Genomic DNA, 24,733 nt, shown 5'->3' on the forward strand with positions numbered 1-24,733 from the left:
TTTGTATTTTTTGAAATGGATACTAATGAGACACTCCTCTCTAATCTCAAGGTTTATTGCTCAATATTCTTAAAGCTTTTCTTGTCACATGTTCTTGCCAAACTTTAGCCCTTTGTGCTTTTCTCTTTTTTTCCTATTTATCCTAAAGTAGAGCCTCAAATTTTTTTCCTTTCAATTTCCTCTTTTAGAATATAAAGCAGCATTTTTAGAATGGCAATTTTTAGAATATAAAGCACCATCCTTTTACCCACATAATCTCCCATTAAATAAAGCATTGTTTTACCACATTAATTCTGTCAGCTAGTGTAGGATTTTTTTCCCTCATAGATGGCTTCTATGTATCCCAATACTCAATTTACCCTTCGTTCATATGGTGTTATAGTAATTTTTAAAAATTTCTTCTTCACATTTTTTTCTACTTTTTAAGATTCCCTTTCTCAAGTTCCTGTGTCTTTACTATAATGGGAGCCAAATCAGTAGGTGAGTGTCTAATTATTTCCTTCTGAACTTCACCTCCTGAAGAGATCCTAATAGACAGTGAACTATTCTAAATCAGGCAGCAGAACAAGAAGGAGGCAGAACAAATTTCTTGACTAATCCAGTTACTGGATGATTCTGGAAACCAGGCTCCACCAGTACATTAACAATATCACCATGCAGATTCATAAAGGATATGATTTTAGAATAATATTGCAGTATCTTGTGTGAGGCAATGAAAACTTCACAGGGTGATACTTATAAATTAGCACTGGAACCTAGGATGGCTACTTGAGACTTTCTATTTCTAGTTCATTGGGACATGCTAAAATAAGCCTCTGGCGAGTCAGATTTAACTACCATAGGAATCCCTCAACACACTGAAATTATATTTCTCTAGGTGATTAACATTTCCTAGTAGAGGTAATATTTTACCAGGAAGGTCATACCTCCCATCAATGGCCTCTTAAGAGAGCTGTGGGCCTCCAGATTCCCGTAACCACTCTCGCACTTACTTCTTTAAACTCTATTCCTACTGAGACTTTGACCAGTAAATGCTGGTTTCGGAGCAAAACTTGCTTAGAATTCTGGCTTCAGGATTTACTAACTTCAGGATTCATTTCAGTTATTTACTAAGATTTAATAACCTTGAGCAAGTTACTTAGCCTCTTTCTTTGACAACTGCTTCATCTGAAAACAAAAATAGTCAAGCTTTCCTCCTATGACTGAATGGGAATTAAATGAGATTATACAGGTAAACCGTTTGACATATTTTTGATGCATAAGTATTTATTTCATGTAACTTCCTGCCTCTCTTCATTATCTATTTTTGATAGTATGCCACAAAGAAATGAGGAGACAAGGAAGATTTTGTCAAGGAATGAAAAGTTTAAAAGATCTTTTTATCCTCTACTAAAATTATGAATATTATTAAGTCTTTTTATATTTACTTCAAGCCAATTGTTTTATTATAACCTCAATCTTTAGGTCTAAGATTGTGTATTTGCGTGTCTGCATGTGCGTGTGTAACAAAGAGAGAGAAAATGAGTGTGTATGTTTGTTTGTCTTATAGATTTTTACATGACAAAGTAGCTTTTTGTAACAGTTCAAACAGTTTCTTTGTAAAAGAAAAACAAAATAAAAAACAGGAGTTTCTCTTTGCCCCAAATCATTCCACTTTCCTCTCCAGAGGTCACTGTTGTTAAATTTTAATATATGTGCACACATACAAATACACACACTCCTAGTTACAAAAATAAAGCCCTATAATCTTCTGTTGCTTTAATGTGGCAAGGTATTTGAGTAAGATCATACAACATAAATTGTCGTGCCTTGCTTTTTTCACTGGATAATTATTATTTCAATTTCAGAGAACATAGAGAAATGTTCTTAATTGTTATAGTATTCCACTACAATGGGTATTTAATAATGTACTTTATATACCTCTACACATGCCTATTTGTTAAGTTTTTCACTGATAAAGGGTGCTGTAAGCCATAGCTCTATGTGAATTCACTTTGAAACTATAAAATAATTTCCCAAAAACAATTCTGTAGCCTTTTCTATTTTTCCTCCTGTCTAATGAACGAGTGGTATAGTTTAAAAAAAAAAAAAAAAAAGCAACAAACTAAGATTCTCTATGCTGTTACATAATAGGTCTTTAAGAATATTTATTTAATAAATGGAATGTGATGTGCTCTCTTGCCAAACAGCCAAGAATGTGCTACTAGCCTTTAAATTGATGTGATCTCGATAAATCATTTCATATTTGTGTTATTTACTTCAAAACTGTCCATATATTGATTTTAAAATATGATTTTCCAACTGAACTCTTTGCTCAAAAATGGTCTTTTATAAATCTCTAGTATTTTAAAGGTATTATATTATAAAGATAACTAGAGATTACCTTAAGCTAATGAATGTGGGTCAGTAGCATGTGGAAAATTTCAGAGCTTCTCTTTGACTGCCTTTTTCAACCACTAAATAGTCTGTTAGGCATCCTGGCAAAAACTACTGAATTCCTCAGAGACTTTTATGAAATTACCTGCTAAATCAGTGATCTCCAAAGTCAGTATTAAGAGTGATCTACTGGGGTTTGAAAATATTAGAACTTTATTTTATGTCCAACACTAATAATATGATTTTAATCTCTTTGCACATTTTATAATACACATAAAATATTAGTACAAATACAGGTACCTATATAGGAAAAAATACATATAGGGATGTGTGTGTATATATATATATGTTATATATATATATATATTCATATGAATGTGTAATTTTTAAATATCATTTCTAGGCCTAAGTTATAAGAATCTATTTTCTTGTATAATTACTATATACCCACTTTTGTGCCAAGTACTACAAAATTTTTAAACAAACAAAATATGTAGTGTATACTCTCTACAGTGAAGGAGCCCATATATAATATGGAAAATAAGTTTTGCTTAGCTAAAAACAGAGACCTGAGGGTATATAAGTCAAGTGAATGGTATAAAAGTGTTTAAGTGTTGCTGGACAGATGGAGACCAGTTCAGGCCCACCTAGTGTGGGAGATTTAAAGAGGTGCTGAACTTGGTATATGTCTTAAAAGGTCAAGAATATTTAAAAAGGAAAATAGGACCAGGAAGGATAAATGAACGATCAAGAGCGGAAGCCAGGTGGCAGGGATATAGAAATTTGTTTAACATTATTTATCTTCAGGATAAGTATAGATATAACAAAGAACAGAGAATAAAGATCAGTGACTCAGCCTCACTTAAAAAAAAAAAAAATCTCTTCCCTTAAAAAAAAAATTACATCACTTTAAATCCCAATCTCAGCTGCATGGAAAGAGACATACATTTTCCTTATTTTTCTTGCATTTACATGTCATTCAGGTCCTAAGAAAGATGTTTAAGGATACAATCTGCAATCAGTATAACTTTCTTCTCTTGGAGGTGTTGATTTATAGGGTCTAATTTAAGAGACTAGACTGGAAAAGAGGTAAGCTAGATAATACCAAGAATCAAAATAAGTGTTTCTAATTTGGGTTTGGAAGACAAAATTTTACTGAAGCTTTGAACTAAGAATAGAGCTAAATTCATCTGTCATAGCTTTGATTATCTGGGATAACGTTAATAAAGGTAAAACTAGGGTTATAATAGAAGAAGTAAATACATTTTATTCATTATTATTATGATTTTTTAGGACTTCATTTAGTAAATGAAGGACTACCTAATAAAATCTTGTAGAAGAAAAGGAAAATATCACGGATCATTACATCTAGTTCTCAGTGCTAATATTCCTTGAAGTTGATCTCAAATTTTACCATCTCTTTAAACTCTTTATTAACGATACCAATTGATAAAAAGCTTTCTGCTTCTCTGCCTATAGCATTTAATTGTCTTCCGCATTGCTATGGCACATCAATGGGTTTCCAGTTTAAAAACATGTGGGTAGTTCTATAATGAAATTCATTTCAAGCTCCATAGGAGCAGGAACTGGGTCATAACAGCACTCTGTGTGCTTTCTCTCCTTTGCCCTACCATTATAAAGTTTCATCTCTTAGTTTGTGAATGCTTTCTACATATGCTAAATAGAGCTGAGACAGAAGACGCTGATGCCTATGCCCTTGCGTATCCTGTGTTAAAACAACTTTGGCTTTCTTTTTTTTTTTTTTTTTTATTGCATTTTAGGTTTTGGGGTACATGTGAAAAACATGCAAAGTTGTTGCATAGGTGCATTCATGGCAGTGTGATTTGCTGCCTCCCTCCCCCTCACCCATATCTGGCATTTCTCCCCATGCTATCCCTCCCCAATGCCCCCCCGCTGTCCCCCCCACTCCCCCGCAACAGACCCCCGTATATAGTGCTCCCCTCCCTGTGTCCATGTGTTCTCCTTGTTCAACACCCTCCTATGAGTGAGAACATGTGGTGTTTGGTTTTGTGTTCTTGTGTCAGTTTGCTGAGAATGATGGTTTCCAGGTTCATCCATGTCCCTACAAAGGACGCGAACTGCTCATTTTTAATGGCTGCATAATATTCCATGGTGTATATGTGCCACATTTTTCCTGTCGAGTCTATCATCGATGGGCATTTGGATTGGTTCCAGGTCTTTGCTATTGTAAACTGTGCTGCAATGAACATTCGTGTGCATGTGTCCTTATAGTAGAACGATTTATAATCCTTTGGATATATGCCCAGTAATGGGATTGCTGGGTCAAATGGAATTTCTATTTCTAGGTCCTTGAGGAATCGCCACACTGTTTTCCACAGTGGTTGAACTAATTTACACTCCCACCAACAGTGTAAAAGTGTTCCTATTTCTCCACATCCTCTCCAGCATCTATTTTCTCCAGATTTTTTAATGATCACCATTCTAACTGGCATGAGATGGTATCTCAATGTAGTTTTGATTTGCATTTCTCTAATGACCAGTGATGATGAGTATTTTTTCATATGTTTGTTGGCCTCTTGTATGTCTTCTTTTGTAAAGTATCTGTTCATATCCTTCGCCCATTTTTGAATGGGTTTGTTTGTTTTTTTCTTGTAAATCTTTTTTAGCTCGTTGTAAATTCTGGCTGTGGAAAAAACCACCTTAAACTTCATATGGAACCAAAAGAGAGCCCGCATAGCCAAGTCAATTCTAAGCAAAAAGAACAAAGCAGGAGGCATCACACTACCGGACTTCAAACTCTACTACAAGGCTACGGTAATCAAAACAGCATGGTACTGATACCAAAACAGAGATATAGACCAATGGAACAGAACAGAGGCGTCAGAGGCGACACAACATATCTACAACTACCCGATCTTTGACAAACCTGATAAAAACAAGCAATGGGGAAAGGATTCCCTGTTCAATAAGTGGTGTTGGGAAAACTGGCTAACCATATGCAGAAAGCAGAAACTCGACCCCTTCCTGACACCTTACACTAAAATTGACTCCAGATGGATTAAAGATTTAAACATAAGGCCTAATACCATAAAAACACTAGAAGGAAACCTAGGCAAAACCATTCAGGACATAGGCGTAGGCAAGGACTTTATGACCAAAACACCAAAAGCATTGGCAACAAAAGCCAAAATAGACAAATGGGACCTGATCAAACTCCACAGCTTCTGCACGGCAAAAGAAACAGTCAATAGAGTGAATCGGCAACCAACAGAACGGGAAAAAATTTTTGCAGCCTACCCATCTGACAAAGGGCTGATATCCAGAATTTACAACTTTGGCTTTCTTATTCCAAGAAACCAGAAGCTTCCTGAAAAATGCCAAGTAGATATTAAACAATGTATGTAAACTACCACTCAAAATTACTAACACTAATTATGTTAATAGCTTGGGAAACAGGTAGCAATAGATAATCTAATAATAAAATATGGACTTGCCCTAAACAAAATGTACAAGACACCCACATTCTTCCCAGAAAATATAAGGCAGCCATGTAGGTGAAAAAAATACTAGACACTTTTAACATTAGATGTAAGTTTGGGGGAAACTTTCAAGGAATCAAAAACCTGTGCTATGTTCTAAGAAAGCTGATTATTAAATATAAAATTATTGATTATTAAAGAAAAGAGCTATAGGGTACAGAACATCCTTTCTAGATGTAAGGATAATGAAATCTTTTAAAAAGCTATGCTGTTTAAGGAGCAGTAATAAGCATGTAAATAATCATTTCTCAATTTACCATGTAAGCATTTTAAAGAGAAAAACAAAAGGCTTTAAAATCATTTGCTCTATAGGCACTTGCCCTCTCTTTAAACCCCATCATCAATCTGTAAGAGTGATTGGAAATGGATTGAATATATTGATCTGGTCCAGATGAATATTTTTAAATGATGCTTTGAAAAAGAGGTGAGACTCACCATTAAATCATTTTAAAGTCTAAACAAATTGTGAAATACATGTGTTTGAGAGTAAGTAACGAACAGAATCAGACAATGTTTATGGAAGAGATAAAGGAGAATTTCATAAAATATTTATCCTCTACAGATGTGCTACTGAGGAAGTTTATATGAATTTAGAGGTTTCCAAACCTGGCTGCATCTGAATCACCTAGACATATGCTTTTAGAAGACCTGGCTGCATCCAGGAAATCATAATTACTAGGGTGGAGCACTGAGCTGTCTTTTTATTAAAAAGTTCCCAGATGATTCAGGTGAAGCTGAATCAATGGACAGCACTCATGAACTATTGCAACTAACATATCCCAAGAGGCAGATTACCAGTGGAGACCCCCTACAACACATTGTCAAACCCAACCATTACCCACATGGAACTTACATCTTCATATGGGCCTGCTTTTCTCTCTCAAGTTTAGGCTTCCCTAATTAGTAGAGATATCTGACAGAGTTTTCCAAATTCTCTGGCCTCATAGATCACTAAAATTGAGAGTAACTAATGTTTTAATTCCTAGACGCTTTGTTTTACATATGAAGAAATTGAGGAACAGATCATTATAAATATGTCGGGGTCAGGTACCAAATCAGTGACCAATTGGGAGCTGAAATTTAAATCTTCGCCTCAACAGCCTGTGATCATTTTGCATTGATGTGAATGACAATCAATCTGTACATAATGTTACACTAGATTTTGAGTGGAGTATGGAATAAAAAGTATAAGGCATAATATTAATATGGTGCAAAAGTAATTGCAGTTTTTGCTATTACTTTCAATAACATGACACAGAAATAACAACATATACTAACATAATAACATAAAGTAGAAAATATGATTAAGTATTCTACTTGGCTTTCTTCTCTTATCTATGGTATGTCCTCATGGAATGACACAGCATTTCTGCATTTTTGTTCTGTAAAATGCTTTCCTAAGTCGGGTTCACACGATTACTCATCTTTTTATATTACTTTTATTATTATTATACTGTAAGTTCTGGGGTACATGTGCAGCTCATGCAGGATTGTTACATAGGTGTACACATGCCATGGTAAAGTCCTTAGAAATGGATGCTACACTACACACTTACCCTCTATAAGTGGATTATATAAAATCTATGCCACCAACTCACTTTGGTTCTCTTTTGATTAATAACTAAAGTCATGAAAATGGACTGCTTTCATTACGGTTCCAGTGTTGACTGCATGCAAATTTAAAAGCTATACTATGATGTAGCTCAGATATTTCTGCTTATAAATCCATAAAGAACCAACTTACGTTATTTTTATGTGATTACTTTTTACATACAGAAGACTCCTATAACCACTAACATTCTTCTTAGGCAGTCACTAGGAGGCATTTTGACGTTGGGTAAGTAGTTAAATCCCTAACTCCACATCACATTCTGCTTCCTCATTCAATATTCTGGGAGTGTCAGCCCACACTTTCTGGGTCTGGTAACAGTCTCTGGAAGGTGATTATATGTGCACTATTGCTTATCGAATGATTGTCCAGCTAATCGTTATGCTGTTGTAAATTATAAATATATCCACCTCTGAGACTATGGAGCAAAGTTCTATTAAAATGCCAATATTTTATATACCATTCAACTGCCAAAATTTCTCTAACAAATGAAACTCAGAACCATTTAAAAGACAAACCTAGGTTTCCTAACCATCAGAAATCTACATTTAATGGCTAAAGACAGGTGTAACAGAATTTCGAAGATAAGGGCTTCCTGAGGAAACTGCTTTCTGTGTTGAAATGAGTTTGCATTCACCTTCTTATATGCCTTCCTAATAACAATGAGAGGAGTTTGTGTTTCTATTCTTCTCAGTTGCTATGACTGCAATTGAAGTTTATTGGGAGGCTGCTTCACAAATGTCTGTTGTTGAGAAGCTCATAAAATCATGTGGCACACAAACCAGACAGCTCAAAGAATCAGCTGGGATATGTCACGTGCTGGAGAAAGAAGAGAGTATGTTTTAGGTTCTCTTAATTTGAATTTTGCCAATAATTTAAAATGAGAAATTATCCATTTCTATCTCTGTACCTCTGGATGCCTTCCCATTTCTCGGCCTGATTTATTTCTGAATGAATATTGAAGGTTTATTTGGCATCAATTTAGTTCCTTCCTAACACAATTAAAATGTCAGGTATTATTAATTTTAGTTTTGAAAGTGACAAATACTTGAGGTCAGATTGATTTTTGAGGACACTCTGGTGTAACAGATGCACTCTACTCAGACACCATTTTTAGAAAGTTGATTATTATCAGTTCCGACCCAGTAGCAAACCAAATTTTTAGTATAATTTTTGAATTAGGCCACCCCATTTGGGAAGCTCATTATATTAATAGAATTCAAGAGTTCATAGAATCAACTGTTTCTTTAAAATTATTTCTAGAGACGGGGGCTTGCTATATTGCCGAGGCTGGTCTCAAACAACTGGGTTTAAGCAATCTTTTGGTCTCAGACTCTCAAGTAGCTGGGACTAAAGGTGTGTGCCACCATGATGCACTGAGAAAACTAATTTTATTTGAGAAGAACAAATCCACATTACAGCCTTTATAGAGTTTATTAAACCAAACAGTAATCTATTTATATGTGCTGATGTGCAGGAAAATTGCATTTGTAAATCAAATACCCATGTGAAAGAAAGAAATGATCATTAAGTATCTTCATATTGAGTACCCTTCTTACTAAATATTCACATTTACCAATACTATGTATATATGGCCTGGTGTCAGCATTAACTACAAATCCTTTTTCTTAAAGACTTTGGTAAATCTCAGGACAAAATTATAGCCCCAACTTTGCCTTTCTCCCAGAAGGGAACTCACTCTATTCCAGGAGCCACCCTGCACTACTGGTTACTATTAAAATAATGAAAGAATGATATCCATGGGACTATAGGGACGAGGGGTAGCAATACTATGTTGAAGTGGAGAGAAGCCATTTCAATGGAGCAATGCATGGCTAGAGGTGAGAGGGAGTATACCCGCAGGTTTTCCACCTCTATGCACTGAGGTTAATAAGATACTTTTAAAGCTTTTACACTAAATAATTTTTCTAGCAAATATATGAATGCAATATATTTGTATTTTTTACACAATAAAGAATTTTTTTAGTGTTGAGAAATGCTATGTAAATGATTGCTGAGAAATGCTGAGTGTATGATAAAATTATATTGTTTGCTAAGAAGAACGATGGCAAGGAAAACCTAGCTGGTCCCCTCCCAAAGGTGAAAAACTGATTGGGGCATTCTAAAGTAGCAAAACAGTATATGTATATCATACACCGGTTAAAACAATTCTTTAAGCATGGGATATGCGACCCTGCCCCCGTGGCTCCCTCATGGAGAACACTTTCTAGTTTGTCCCTGATCAGCAGTAAGCAGGCACCAGCTGCCTACCTAGTTCATTTTGGTTCTATAAAAAAACATAGAACACCTATTAGTAATAATCACCTGTTCAGAGAGAATAAATACATGGGTCAGAATCTGCTTGAGATCCTCAGCCCAGAATGCTGTCAGACCCCTGAAGCTCTCAACTCAGAAGGCTGTTGGCCCTCGGATAGTATCACTTTGCTGTTCTTTCTGGGTGTCGTCTGCTTCTTAATGCCTTCAGCACCACCTGGCTGGGGGTCTCTATGGCCGAGCTGGTCTCGGTATTTTAGAAAGAAAATAATTAATGGTGCACCAAAGGCACCATAGACTGGGAATGAAAACAAGTTTCAAAATGTTGGATACACATTTCCTGTTTCTCGTGTCAGCATATCCCTGTGACTGTATTGGAGAAGTCTCCATTTGAGCTTTTTGAGAATATGAGGCTTGGGATACAGGGCACTCCCATCTGCTCTGGTATAAATTAAAAACAAATTGAGACCTTATTTTAACAGACCAGTTTTCAGTTGTTAAAGAGCGAGAAAATGAGTTTTCATCCTCAAACTTCAGTTGTGAACCAGAAATACCATTTGACCCAGCAATCCCATTACTGGGTATATACCCAAAGGATTATAAATCATTCTACTATAAAGACACATGCATACATGTTTATTGTGGCACTGTTCACAATAGCAAAGACTTGGAACCAACCCAAATGCCCATCAATGATAGGCTAGAAAAAGATAATGTGGCACATATACACCATGGAATACTATGCAGCCATAAAAAAGGATGAGTTCATGTCCTCTGCAGGGACATGGATGAAGCTGGAAACCATCATTCTCAGCAAACTAACACAAGAACAGAAAACCAAACACTTCATGTTCTCACTCATAAGTGGGAATTGAACAATGAGAACACACGGACACAGGGAGGGGAACATCACACACTTGGGCCTGTTGGTGGTTGGGGGCTAGGGGAGGGATAGCATTAGGAGAAATACCTAATGTAGATGACAGGTTGATGGGTGCAGCAAACCATAAAGGGCACGTGTATACCTATGTAACAAACCTGCAGGTTCTGCACATGTATACCAGAACTTAAAGTATAATAATAAAAAAAGAAAGAAAAATTTGTCAGGGTCAAGGAAGTGTCTATTTTGTTTCTGCCTGTGGTCTCTGTTGTTTGTGTTTCTTCTTGTTCTTTTCCATTATATTAGTTGAGATTTGTCTAGTTGTTTTCTTGGATTGGTTTTGACTTCTAATTAAGAGACTACTCCATTGTTTAATACTTCATCTTAAAATAAATACACCTGCTTCATTTCTGTTGCTTCTCTATGTACCCATTTCTCTACTGAACTACAATCACAATATATGTGGGGATTATATACAGTGACTTTTCCAGTGGTACTATATATACATAGATAATGCAGTCTGCAGATATGTCAGATGCTACCACTGCATAACTACCTTGCTGTGGCGGAAGAGGTATCATAAATAGCTGCAGCTCTGAGGGAAAGAGAACATCTAGTTGGATTGAATGTTGATTGGAAAATCTTCCCCCTTTTTTTTTTACAAGTACTTTACTTCGTTTTGCCATAAGTTCAAATTGCCTCAGTCTCCTGCTCCTTTCACCCCCTTGCAACTGTCTTAGCTTCCTTCCTTCTCCATCCATTCATCTCTGTTTTAACCTAATACTGCTACTTTCAAGGGATGTTGCTGTTCATCTGCTTTTGCCCCTTGATGTGTGCTGCATTGGAAACTGGGAATCTTCAATCATTAAGCTGCCATGGTCTTGAAATACTGCTGTAATATTAGTACTTCAATAGGAAAAACTGCAGAACATAGTTTGGGCATTTTAAACGTATACTGAATATCTGAATATATGCAGATTTGTTTGAGATATATTTACCTTTCATGCTTAATCTTCACTATATGGATACATTGCATATTTTAAAACATAAGAACATATTATTTATAGCAAGTATGAATGGACTAATTGTGCAAGTTATTTTTAGCTTATCTAAGTTTAGTATTTTTACTGGGTATCTTTGATGCTATTAACATTTATTTAATCTTAAAAATATTAACAAAGGACAGGTTGATATGCTTTATAATCTCACTGATAATAATTATGAGAGCACATGAAATTATATTAAAATGAAAAGTCTTAAGAGATACTGATGACTGCTACCTAGCATAATATGGTTTACATTTTGGGGAAAGGTATTCTGTGAGAAACTGGTTGAATAAAACCATTTGAAGGCAGCTACAGGGGTATTGCAAACTTTTCATAACTGTGAATTGTTCATCTCCCATCATGTTTACATGTTTCTGGAAATTAACATTTTGCAAAGTTTTAAACTGGAATTAAGGACACATAAGGGACTATTTGGGTTGGGGGCATGGGTGTATGAAGGACTCTGGACAAAAATGACTGAAAACATACCTAGTTACAAGCTTCTTTTGTGTAAGTTTAAGTTTCTGGGGGACTCTAAACATAGTGTAACATCAGAAACATGGTTTTATTGTTATGTTTGGCATCAAATTAAGTCTAATTGTTTGCTGCCATTGTAATACAGGTATATTGATGATCCAATTATTTAAAGAATACCTACATACCTCAATAACAGAATGTAAAGGACATTAAAAAGTGTGAATATACTTCAAATTAAATAATAGAAATTACTCAATCTGAACAACAGATAGAAATAAACTGCAAAAATAAAAAACATTTTCTGGGACAATATCAAATATTTAACATTTGTGTCATCAGAATTCCAAAGAGAGAGAAGTAAAAGTGTTGAGTTGAAAAAGTATTGGAAGAAATTGTGGTTGAAGGGTTTCTGATTATTGCAGAAAGTCTACGCCAACAAATTAACAAAGCTGAATGAACCCAAAATAACATATATCCAACGATATCCACCACAGAACATATCTTTGTCAAACTTCTGAACCCTAAACCCAAAGAAAGTCTTGAAAAGGGCCAGAGAGAAGTGATTCATTACCCACAAAGAAATAGCAATTGGAATGGTAGCATATTTCAAAACAAATATCATAGAACCAAAAGGAAATGGTGCAGTATCTTTCAACTGCTAGAAAAAAACAAAAGCAAGCAAAAAGAAAAAACCAAGAGAGAAAGAAAGAGAAAGAAAAGAAAGAACTGCCAACTTAGAATTCTATATAATACAGAAATTAAGGAGAAATTCTATTGCATTCCAGAACACATATATCATACCAATGTCAAATACAAAGTTGTGATATTGTACTGTAGTTAAGACATAACAATTGGGGGAACTGGGTAAAGCGTAAGTGAAAACTATGGTACTATCTATGTCATGTCGTATGACTCCACGACTATTTCAATTTGGAAATTTTTTTATGTTAAATCAATTAGATTTGGCCACAAATTAAGTTTTAGAGGTATTGTCACCATGTCATATGGCATCAACTACTGTGGTTAGCAAGAGTACAGTTTCCAAATCCATGAATCTTATGTATTTACTTTCTTAAGTGCCTAACATCCCAGGAATATTTCTAAGAAAAATTGCTTTTTGCTTGATTATTAAAAAGTATTAGACATAATTGGTCTCCTAAACATTCATTATCAAGACTGATAACTAGGTAAAAGTCTAAAATCCAACTTATAAATTGCTCATGCAAACTATTAATTTTTATGTAATAAAGCTGGAAACCATCATTCTCAGCAAACTGACACAAGAACAGAAAACCAAACACCACATGTTCTCATTCATAAGTGGGTGTTGAACAATGAGAACACATGGACACAGGAAGGGGAACATCACACATGGGCCTGTTGGGGGTGGGGGGCTAGGGGAAGGATAGCAGGAGGTGGGAGGATAGGGGAGGGATAGCATTAGGAGAAGTATCTAATGTAGATGATGGGGTGATGGATGCAGCAAACCACCATGGCACGTATATACCTATGTAACAAACCTGCACGTTCTGCATATATTTTTAAGTATAATTAAATAAAAAAGAAAAGTGTTAATCTTTGCATAATCATTTTAATTGTATTTTAAAAACAGGGTAGATTTGAAATAGTCATAGCTATTTCCAACCTAATATTTTAGAAAGTAATAATATTTAGTCTGAATGTAGTACTATAAATGTGTGAATTTTTTTTAAATAATGGATTATTTAATACTGCTCCTGACAGTACTATATTGCTATATCACAGCCAATACGCAACAAACCTGTGACTGACCGAAATGCTGTGCAGCTGTGGTGACCTCCTCATAGACCACAGGCTTAAGACCATTTTACACTTTTAAAACATCTCTTTAAAAATCTTTTAAAGCATCTCTTGGAGAGAAGGTACATCAAGTGAAAAGCCAGAGACAAGGTAGAATCATGAAAGAGCTTTTAATGGGAAAGTGGTTTCCTGAATGTTAAAACGAAACAAAACAAAACAAAAACGTGAGTAGGAAAGCTGGAAATTGCAAATAAATGCTTTCCTGGCCTTGGGTGCATTTTCTAACCTCAAAGGCTGGAGTACTTGGTGGACACTGCAATAAGGAGGTAACTATCTTACAAAGCTGTAACTGAACCTCAGATATACAAGAATTCAGGGATACAACTCAGTGCAAATACATGAATGAAGTATATTTGCTTCCTTATGTGATTTTTATCTAATGCAGGTATTGAAACTTTTGTTATTACTATGGTAGAACCCAACTGAAGAACATGTTATTCAGATTACATTGTGGTTTAATGAAGTGGAGGAAATCATCGGTGCATCTATTTTAAAACACATTTTGGAGAATGCTCTATGTTCTTATCACTTGGAAGTCAATGGCAAATAGCTTTTGCGACTCTACTGAATTTTTTTAAATGGTCAATTAATAAAGCATTTTTTACTGACATACATGTATATGTTTAACAAAAATATACAGAGAGACATTTAAAATCCTTAGATCAAAGTGCCAATCAATTTTACAAACGTTGAGGATAGAACATTATGATCTCTTAAGACTAAATTTCAGTGAAAATAGCATAGTCGGTGAACTTGACCTCTTTTAAATATTTAATATTTGCCTTAATTCATTGGAGAACAAAATCAACATCATATTTAGGACACATTTAAAAACCACATTCAAATATAGTGAGAGAGTTTAAATATTTTGCAAAGTCAAATGACAAACAAAGAAACAAAGGAAGGACTGGGAAACAATTTGACATTACCTTTCAAGTTAAAATACTGTATTGTGCCATCCAGCTATTTCTTATTTGAGAAACAGCTCTATATCAAAGTGCATGTTGGATATAAACATATGAAACTCTCTGTAGGGTGTTATGAGAGACTTCCAGGCAAGCTGCTACACTGGCACTGAGGTTTTCCCTCTCATGGGAATCAGATAGTATTAACACTCAAACTGTTGCCTCAAGTTCACTTTTAAGTCAGTAAAAAATGTGTTTAACTTAGCAATACATAGATATAGTTTAAAAATAAGGCAGCAAAATACATAATGTAAAACATACGTCTTCTCTACCTCTCTACAGCCAGGATGTATACCCCCAATAAGCAATAACTTAACTCTCTTAGTTAAATTTATCTATTTATTTATTTATTTATACTTTAAGTTCTGGGATAAATGTGCAGAACGTGCAGCTTACATAGGTATACACGTACCGTGGTGGTTTGCTGCGCCCATCAACATGTCATCTACATTAGGTATTAGTTTACTTTCATTTTCTAAATAGCTTGCGTAAAATGTTTTTTTCTTACATTTGTTTCTCCAGTTGTAGGTGCAATGAACTGACTTTCTGATCAGAACATGGGAATTCAACTGTGTTATACATGCCCCCTGTCTTTCCCCCTCCTCTCCTTCCAACAGTTATTTTACTTTTTACATTTAAATAAATACTCAGTATTTAGAGTATTAAAACAAATGAGTTTTCACAGTTGAGATATATTAAATGTTCATTTCGTGCAACTTTTAAATGATTTTTTTTCTATTCTAGTTAACAATAGTCTATTTTTTCCTGTTGCCTTCCTTTCCCATGAAGTTATCAATAATTCCCAAACCCTATGAGCGTGCTCTGCATGTGCTCTAGTATATTAAAAAGCACAAGAACACCATTTTGAAAACTAAAATCGGGCCAAAAACTCAAAGGAAAAGACAAAACTACATCTTTAGAATAAAATGGGGTAATTTTCATGACCTCAGATGTGGCAATAATTTCTGAGGTATGACACCAGAAGTATGTGTCAAAGAGAAAAATAGATAAATTAGACTTCATCAGCATTTTTCACTTCAAATGATGCCATAAATAAAGTGAAAAATCTACCCAGTGAATGACAACAAATATTTGTGTGTTTTTTTTTTTTTTTTGAGACAAGAGTCTCGCTCTACCGCCAGGCTGGAATGCAGTGGCGCGATCCCGGCTCACTGTAACTTCCGTTTTCCAGTTTCAAGCAATTCTCCTGCCTCAGCCTCCTGAGTAGCTGGGACTACAGGCACGCACCACCACACCCAGCTAATTTTTTGTATTTTTAGTAGAGACAGCGTTTCACCATCTTGGCCAGGATGGTCTCGATCTCTTGACCTCGTGATCCGCCCACCTCGGCCTCCTAAAGTACCGGGATTACCAGCGTGAGCCACCGGGAGTTATTTTTAATATACACCATCTTACAACTCAGTAATAAGACAAATAGTACACTTTTTTAAATTGACAAAGGATGTGAATAGATGATGCATCAAAGCAGATAATTGAAAAATATATTATGCTTTCTGTATGTTTAAACATTCATTGGTGTGACTGTTCTGGCCTTTTTGGCTTTTCTGTGTATGAACTATGTCCTCCAATTCTGGGAAATATCCTTATAATTTTTCTTTGATGTTTATTCTCAATAATGACCTAACATTATTTGGGACATTTTAATTTAGTAGAAATAAAATGCAAGAAGAAAAATTAACTGAAACCTGCACAACACCTCAAGCTACCTGTTAAAACTCTAGATATAGATTCCTTATAGAAATTGAGATACAGATTCTTCTTTTTTCTTTGTTTTAGCTTTTACTTTAAAGTTCAGCGGTACAAGTACAGGTTTGTTACATAGATAAACTTGTATCATATGTGTTTGTTGTACAGATTATTCATCACCCAGGTATAGTATTAAGCCTAGTACTCATTGTTTTCATCCTCTTCCTTCTCTCACCCTCTACCCTCAAAAAGGCCCCAGTGTGTTTTGTTCCCCTCTGTGTGTCCACGAGTTCTCATAATTTACCTCTCGCTTATAAGTGAGCACATGCAATATTTGGTTTTATGTTCCTGTGTTTGTTTGTTGAGGATAATGATGGCTTCCAACTCCATTCATGTTCCTACAAAGGACCTGATCTCATACTTCTTTATGGCTGCATAGGTAGACTGGATAAGGAAAATGTGGTAGATATACACCATTGATACAGATTCTTCAAATAATTTTATAGAAACTTCAAATAATTTTATGCCTGTCTTTGAAGTGCTATTTTCAGAAATATTGTTATAATCCTTTAAAATATGAACTAAATCCCTCTTCTGTGACTATTCTTAAAGAGTATTAACTGGTCTGTAAATGTTGTGAATTTGAGAAGCATTGCCATAACAATGTTTCACTTTTTTCTAGGGATTGTGATGACCTTTACACGACAAGATATTGTTTTGCCTTTCACTTGTGGTAAGAATTATGTTTGCATTTTAATAGTGACTATTTCTCATTGAGAATGTTCCCAGCAGCTAAAATTAACATGTGTGATGGACATAATCTCAGATTTAAATTCAATTCTTATCTAACTCCTAATATGACCAGCAAGTACATGTCACAGAGTTACTGAATCGCAACAAAGAATTCAAAAATGCCAGCATCTGAGCCCCATATTTGGTGCTGCTTAAACAAAAGATTAAACCCTTCCTCTGTGATAGCACCTAATAATAGCTCACCTGGCTGGCTGACATTCTATTAAACCACAAAAGTTCCTTCACTTTTTTCTTGTTGACCTCATTCACATCCTGTATAAGAAGCAAAAGATTCAAACCATATTTGCCTCATAGTTTAAAAAAATACTCTAAAATTCAACTAACAAAAAAATTCCAAATAGTCCAAAGATAGTTTGAGATTTAGAAATTATTACTTTGTCATTATTGACATCCAAATCTTTTAGGGCAAATTATAGCCCTCTAAGAGCATGTTTCGATGACAGCATCTCAGAAAACTTAAAGGTCCTACAGTAGATTTGGCTTGTTCCTAATTGGGCCCAGAATTTGGAGTAAAGATGGGAAATCAGGAAGAAGTCAGGGTGCAGCGGAAGGCTTCTAGTTTTCTCACAAAGGGAAAGTCATATGAAAAAGTTTAGCTGGGTTAATTTGTTTTAACTCAAATACTGCACCAAGATGCAGCACCAGTGGCAAAACTTAACAAATTACATTATAACATTGGAAATAAAGATAGGGCATTATGTTTTCCCCTAATCGTAGTTATCTGTGGCCATTTTTCTTAAAAGCAATGCAATATGAGCTTCTGACCCTATTTTTTCTTGTAGAGTGGATTCTGACTCTAATAACCAAATCAATGGGACCCTTGCTGCTGTATGGCAATGACTAACGAATTCACTATTATGACTTCGTTTAACCATAGGGTGTGCTGCAGTGCATTCGGGTGCATCTTTGTTGCTACATGCTTATGAGCACTCTGCAGCTTTTGTAGGCACTGAGAATGTTGGCAACGAAAATGCTTGAGATATGTGCTGCTGGCCTGCACGGAGACAGGTTTCCTCCAGATAACAAACACTTACAGCTTGCTATTAAAATGCCGAATCAATAACTTACAGTCTAGTAAACACATACTATCTTTAGAAATACTGTGTCTGCATTGCTTCAGATGACAACAGGCTATCAAGCACAAGAAAACAAAAAGTGGCAATTAAATAGAGGCTTTTCTTTCTCCCAACTCTTTGGCAGAAAGGAAAAGATGATGGAGGCGTGTCTCTTAGTAGTCTCTTCATTTCCTTCTGAATGGAAGTGGAAGTATGAGGGTAAAAATCTTTCAAAGGCAGATGGACTAGGGCTCATATTTTTAACTTGAGCCAGTTCCTTAACTTTTCTAAGTCTGTTTGTTCAGTTACAAAACTAATATAAAATTGCTGTTGAAGTACATCAGGAGAGAATGTAGGGAAAGAGACACTTAGGAGGGGATCAACAAATAGTGGATTTTAAAAGGCAAAGAAACAGGAGGATGGGACGAAAAGACACTACACTAAGAATCAGAGGGTGCCTTGTTTTGTCACCGACCAGCTATGGCACTGTATTTAGGTCACTTTACATCTCTGGCTCTTATTTCTCTTCTAATTAGGAAAATTTAGGTGGTAAATAAGAAAGATCCATTTAAACTAGTTCAACCCAAATGGAATAACTATTATGCCTCCCTTTCTGAAGAATGGTAGGTACTGTTGCAACCTCACATTGCTCTCATATTAAAGAAGTGGCTACAGCTCACCTGACTGACATTCATAAATAAAAATTATTTCGGTCATTCCAGGGCAAGAAATGTATACAGCCAAGCCTTATATGGGGCTGAAACTAGAAAGTCAGAAAATGCAATAATTTTTCTTACCATGAGCTATTATGATATCTTCATTGCCTCCACTTTTCTTTACATTTTTGCTGCATTCTTCTTCCTATTCCCCCCTCTAGATTACTTTTCTTTGCTTACTCATCATGAGTATGCTCACTGCATTATACCTTACTACTCCATACATTCACAGCATTTCAATTGCACCACCCAGGACAGACTGACCACAGTGCCAGTGTCTCTTTTATCAAATTATTACAGGAGAAAAAACAGTTTATTCTACTGTGTTTACTGGTTTCCCTTGAGTCAGCTGTTCCTCTTAATTTAATCAGCTATTGACAGAATGGAGATAATTTGTTGTATAGGTGTTTGCCTTGTAGGTGGAGTGAGTGAAGCTAGAAAGAGAATTTGAATACAAACCTTTATGTCTAGAACATTTTCTTCATATAGCTAATGAAAAAGATAAAGCCTTTAATGTCTAACATTGTTTATTGGGTGACAAGCCCAATTAAACCACATTGATTTTGTCATTCTGCTGCTGCTACAACTTTTACTACAAAATTTGAAGCTCATGGGCCTAGCGAGGTGGTTGACGCCTATAATCCCAGTACTTTGGGAAGCCGAGGAAGACAGACCACTTAAAGTCAGGTGTTCCAGACCAGCCTGGCCAACTTGGTGAAACCCTGTCTCTGCTAAAAATACAAAAATTGGCCAAGCATGGTGGCAGGCACCTGTAATCCCAACTACTTGGAAGGCTGAGGCAGGAGTATCACTTGAACCCAGTAGGCAGAGGTTGCAGTGAGCCAGGATCAAGTCACTGCACTTCAGCCTGGGAGACAAAGTGAGACATCAGCTCAAAAAAAAAAAAAGAAAAATTGAAGCTCACAAATTGAGTATTAGAAGAATATATTCACCTTGAAAAAAGTAAAACAACAAATAAATTAAATTTTACTTTGACCACCACCTCTAATTTTCTTCTTCAGCAGTAACCACTATAATCATTTGGTATTTCCTTCCAGAACTTTTTCTACACTTTTCCATACATATGTCTGTACCCAGGGAAAAAAATCATTAATTTTAAATTATTTTAAAATAGTGACATTACTATACTTTTTTGTAATTAACGGTTTTTACATGCTATGTCTTGAAGGTGCTCCCTTTTAATAAATAGACATTTACTATTCCTCTTAAATTAGGCATATTATTTTGATTTAAGATTGTACTCTATTTAACCTTTATCATATAGATAATCATATAGTTTGTTTATAATTTTAAATACTGCTGAAAATAATCTTGTTGTAGAGGCTTTTTTATGACATGAATGAAAATTTCCCTAGAGTATATACTTCTGGGTGAAGTGGCTGGATTGATGTGTGTGTGCAATCTTCGAAGTTGGTGGATATTGCCATTTTGATCTTCAATATTGCAGTATCAGTTTATGCTCCCAACAGCTGTATATGGAAGTTTCTGTTACTCCACACCCTTACCAATACTTGGTGTTGTCCAGCTCGTTAATTTCTTGCCTTTTGATGGGTTTGTAATAGCTTCTCATGGTTATCATACGCATTTGTATGGTGACCAGCAGCTAGTGAAGCACTTTCCCAATTAGACAAGTAATCTCTGGATTGTCACAGACTTATCTTTTAACCTAGCCACAGTCTAGCCAAGTCTATCCTAGTCTGTTCTACTATACTGTGAGTCATTTAATATCCAATATAAACCCCTTTGTACTTAAATCAGTAGCTATAAATTTTGTTTTTTGCATGTGAATACTGAAGCACATCATAATAAAGAAGTATGTGAGAATGGACATCTTTAGCATCTTGAGATTCGGACATAAACCTATTCTATCTCTTTACTTTTGTCTTCTAAAATTTTAATAAAGTACTTTTGTTTTCTCCATCAAATTCTTACACACACATTTATATGTGTAATTATAGGATATATATATTTCTTATTACTCAGTGTACTAAAAGGTTGGTTCCAATGTGAATGAGGCTATTTTTATGTTCCCTTATATTTTCTGATTAGATGTTGCTGTTGTGCAGTAATGAGGATCTTAAGGTTTGTTGGTGACAGAACCTCCCCTCAAACTGGCCTCAACAAAAATAAGAAATGTATTGGTTTGCTTTGCAAAAGTTGGATTCAGAGCTGAAACAATGACATCAGGACTCAGAATCTCTCTGTCACTTGCATCAGTTTTCCATTGTGTCATCTGCTTCAAGCAGGCTCTCTGCTTGAGATAATGAAATGTCCATCAGTAGCTTCAGGGCAATATCTCTCAACAGCAGAGCAGAATCAGCTAAAGGGAAGCTTTCTTTCCAATAGGCCCATAGTAACTGGAAAGGTTTGCATGCTCCATAGGTAAACACCTGGGCAGGTAGATAGAGCACTGTGATTGGTCTGGTTTGACTTGATGACTGCCAGCATAGGGACTGGGGCAATCTACTGTGAAAGGCCTAGGGACCTGGAATAATGGCAAAAGGAAATCAAGGTAAGCATTCTAAAAGTAGAAGAAATGGATGTCATGCAGGCAAAAAGTACAGATAACAACTACTAGCTATGTAAGAGTTCTGTTCATTTCTGATTGTTGATCTGTTCTACACCCATATTCCAAACTCTCTAATTAGTTTTGGTATTTTTAATTTCTTGGCTGTTTTTAGACAGATTATTATGTCAATAAATAATACATTAACCTTTCCTTTTGAAAGCTTTTCTTTCACTTACTTTTATGGTATTATTGATTTGTCTAGGCTCTCTAGTACAATGTTGAATAGCAAGGATATCAGTACTGATGTTTACTGGTAATTTTAATGCGATGCTTTTTATAATTAATTGCTAACTTGATATTTGCTTCAACTCTTTGGTAGACATCTTTATTAAGATAAGAAAATCACCTTAGATTCAGAATTTACTAAAAGTTTTGTTTTTAAATGAAAGCTTGTTAGATGTAATCAGATGTTTTCTTTCTCATTATATTAAAATCACATTTTTCTGCCTTGGAACACAAAACAGTAAATTGTTACCAGACTGCTACAACAAATCTTAACTTTGTGACATTTGCCTCAGATATTTTTTTCAAGTGAAACATTGCAGATATAGTTAAAATCCTTGTGTAACTCTTCTAGTACATAGCTATCTTTCTCTGATCGCTGTGAAGAGAATTTATTGACCTTCTAAGCAGTGGGATTTTGCCCTTCTGATTGCTATAGTCAGGACCTGTTAATATTAGGGTACTGAGAATGCTTTGAACAACTGCAGAGGACAAGTGATAATGAGATCTCAAACTGAACTACGTTTTATTTTACTTTTACAAAATCCATGTCACATTGTCCCCAGAAGTTATATTTGTAAAACTAGTAAAAGCTGCTTGTTTTGCAGTGATTTGTCTTTATAGCCTCTTTTGTTTGTGTAAATTCACATCTTTTTAAAGTCCCTTATTGATGCAATTGCTATTTTGTGCTTCTTCTTTTCTATATAGTATATCAGAATTAGCTCAGTATATCACAAGTTTTGTTTTCAAAAACATAATGAATAATATATATTATTATATAGCCAGGACCAAGGACAGAATCTTAAAAATAGCATTTCATTTAGACTTTGCATTATTCAGAAATCAAATAATGTTATGTTTATGTCAAAAGGAACCATTTTCAAATACTTTCTTTTCCATAAAAATTAGTAGGCAAAGGCTAAATTGGTGTTTTACTTTGGGGCTGGACTATATTGATAACAATTACTTAATCTCATTTATTTATTCACTGCTCATTTACTGTCTGCAATCAACACAGTTGCTATAAATACTTGCGAAAGAACTACATACGCAAAGCAAAAGTTAAAAGCTTATGGCTAGATTCTGTGGTTTAGAAAAAGCTAGAAGCCCACTGGTGTTCCAGCTTTAAGCTTCCAGCTCCAAAAATTTCATTTGATCTATACTCTAAGGAAGAGGTAAGGATGCCTATATCAAAACAGGCTCCCATGGGTAGAGCAGATATATTTCCAGAGTATTTGCCCAATGACAAGCTAACAGAAAGTTATCATTCTGGTAATTTTCCTTCGTCACTAAATGACCATTAACATGATGTACAAAGGAGGATATTTTGCTTAGTTGCCCAAACAGTGAAAGCCATGATAAAAATCTTTTGTGCCTTTTTGAAGACAGCTACCCTAAAATCAGAAGAACCTGAGTTCCAACCAGGCTCTGATAGGTTTTGGAAAATGATAGTTAACACTTATTAGACTTATTTCCTTGTTAGTAAAGTGAGAATAATTAAGCCACTCCACATAATACAAGTTGGTATTCAAATTGGAATGAACCTATTTGTGCAGTGTTTAATACGTTAGCTGTGACAAAGTAGTTACTCAAAATAGGTGTACTCCCTATTTTTAATTCTCCCAGAATCATTCTGCTATAATCTTTCCTAAAATATTACAAGATAATAACACAGAAACTCAAAAAAGAACATGAATATTATCAATATAACATGGCATGGTCTGGCATATCAATTTTGTTCTTTCAACTTAGCTATTAAGAAGTATCATTTCTGAATCATTTACTGTAATTCCAGTGCTATATTAAGCACTTTATATATAGTACATCATGAAAGCTTCCAGACAATACTGTGAAGTTGTTGATATTATGACAGGTTCACAACTAAGAAAACAGGTGTGGGAAACTTAGATAAACATTTTCATGTCACACAACTTAGGTGCCATGTCCATTATTTGAACTCAAGCCTGGCTAGTCACAAAGCACCTGTGCTTTTACCCAACATTCTCTCTTACCTCTGCTTACTGGCGAATAATCCATCACCCAACATGGACTGTCTTTTTCAGAGGCTGTCCCAGCACAGTACTAGTGGCAGCCTCTGTCTGTTGCTTTTACAAGTGGTAGGCTCTCTCCTAAAAGGGGCCCTTTCTCTCAGAAGACACATTATTTGAGACATGAGGGAGGGATATGCTGATGGACAGGCACATACGGGTAAGTAGAATGTGCCCTCAATTCCCTTTCCAGATACTATCTGTGGTCATGTGACCAAGCAAGGTCTAGGCTTGCTATATCTTAATAACCCTCAAATTCCAGTTTCTATTCAAATGGTTCCTGTACTTAAAACCCTTTGCCTCCATCTGCAATTGCCTTTTGTTATGATGTTTCTTAATATTGAAAATTTCTTTCTGATTTCATCCAGATTTTTGAAGGAAGCTCCCAGTTAAATTACTGCTCCCCTGAAACCATCACCTGCCTCATCGGTTGCCAGTCTCTTCTGCAGCATGAACCAGTCCCATCCTATCCCTTAGCTGTTGCCAATCCTGGTTTCTGTCTAAGTTTGAACTTTTCAGGACAGTATTCACACCTTTGAGTCACCAAGAAAAAGAGTGGTTTTTAACCAAGTAATCCTGTACAGATCAGTAAACA

General features: G+C 35.4%; 1 long non-coding RNA gene across 1 annotated transcript; it reads left to right on the plus strand.

The window, feature by feature from the left end:
* The first annotated feature begins 1,051 nt into the window (after positions 1-1,051).
* LOC105716085 (uncharacterized) lies at positions 1,052-24,733 on the plus strand. The gene is made up of 3 exons (XR_001107186.3): positions 1,052-1,231; positions 17,377-17,427; positions 24,507-24,733. It is a non-coding gene; the product is annotated as an uncharacterized LOC105716085 (long non-coding RNA).

This window comes from Aotus nancymaae, unplaced genomic scaffold, assembly GCF_030222135.1.
Source record: "Aotus nancymaae isolate 86718 unplaced genomic scaffold, 86718_ANA_hifiasm-v0.15.2.pri h1tg000057l, whole genome shotgun sequence".
Classification (NCBI taxonomy): Eukaryota; Metazoa; Chordata; class Mammalia; order Primates; family Aotidae; genus Aotus; species Aotus nancymaae.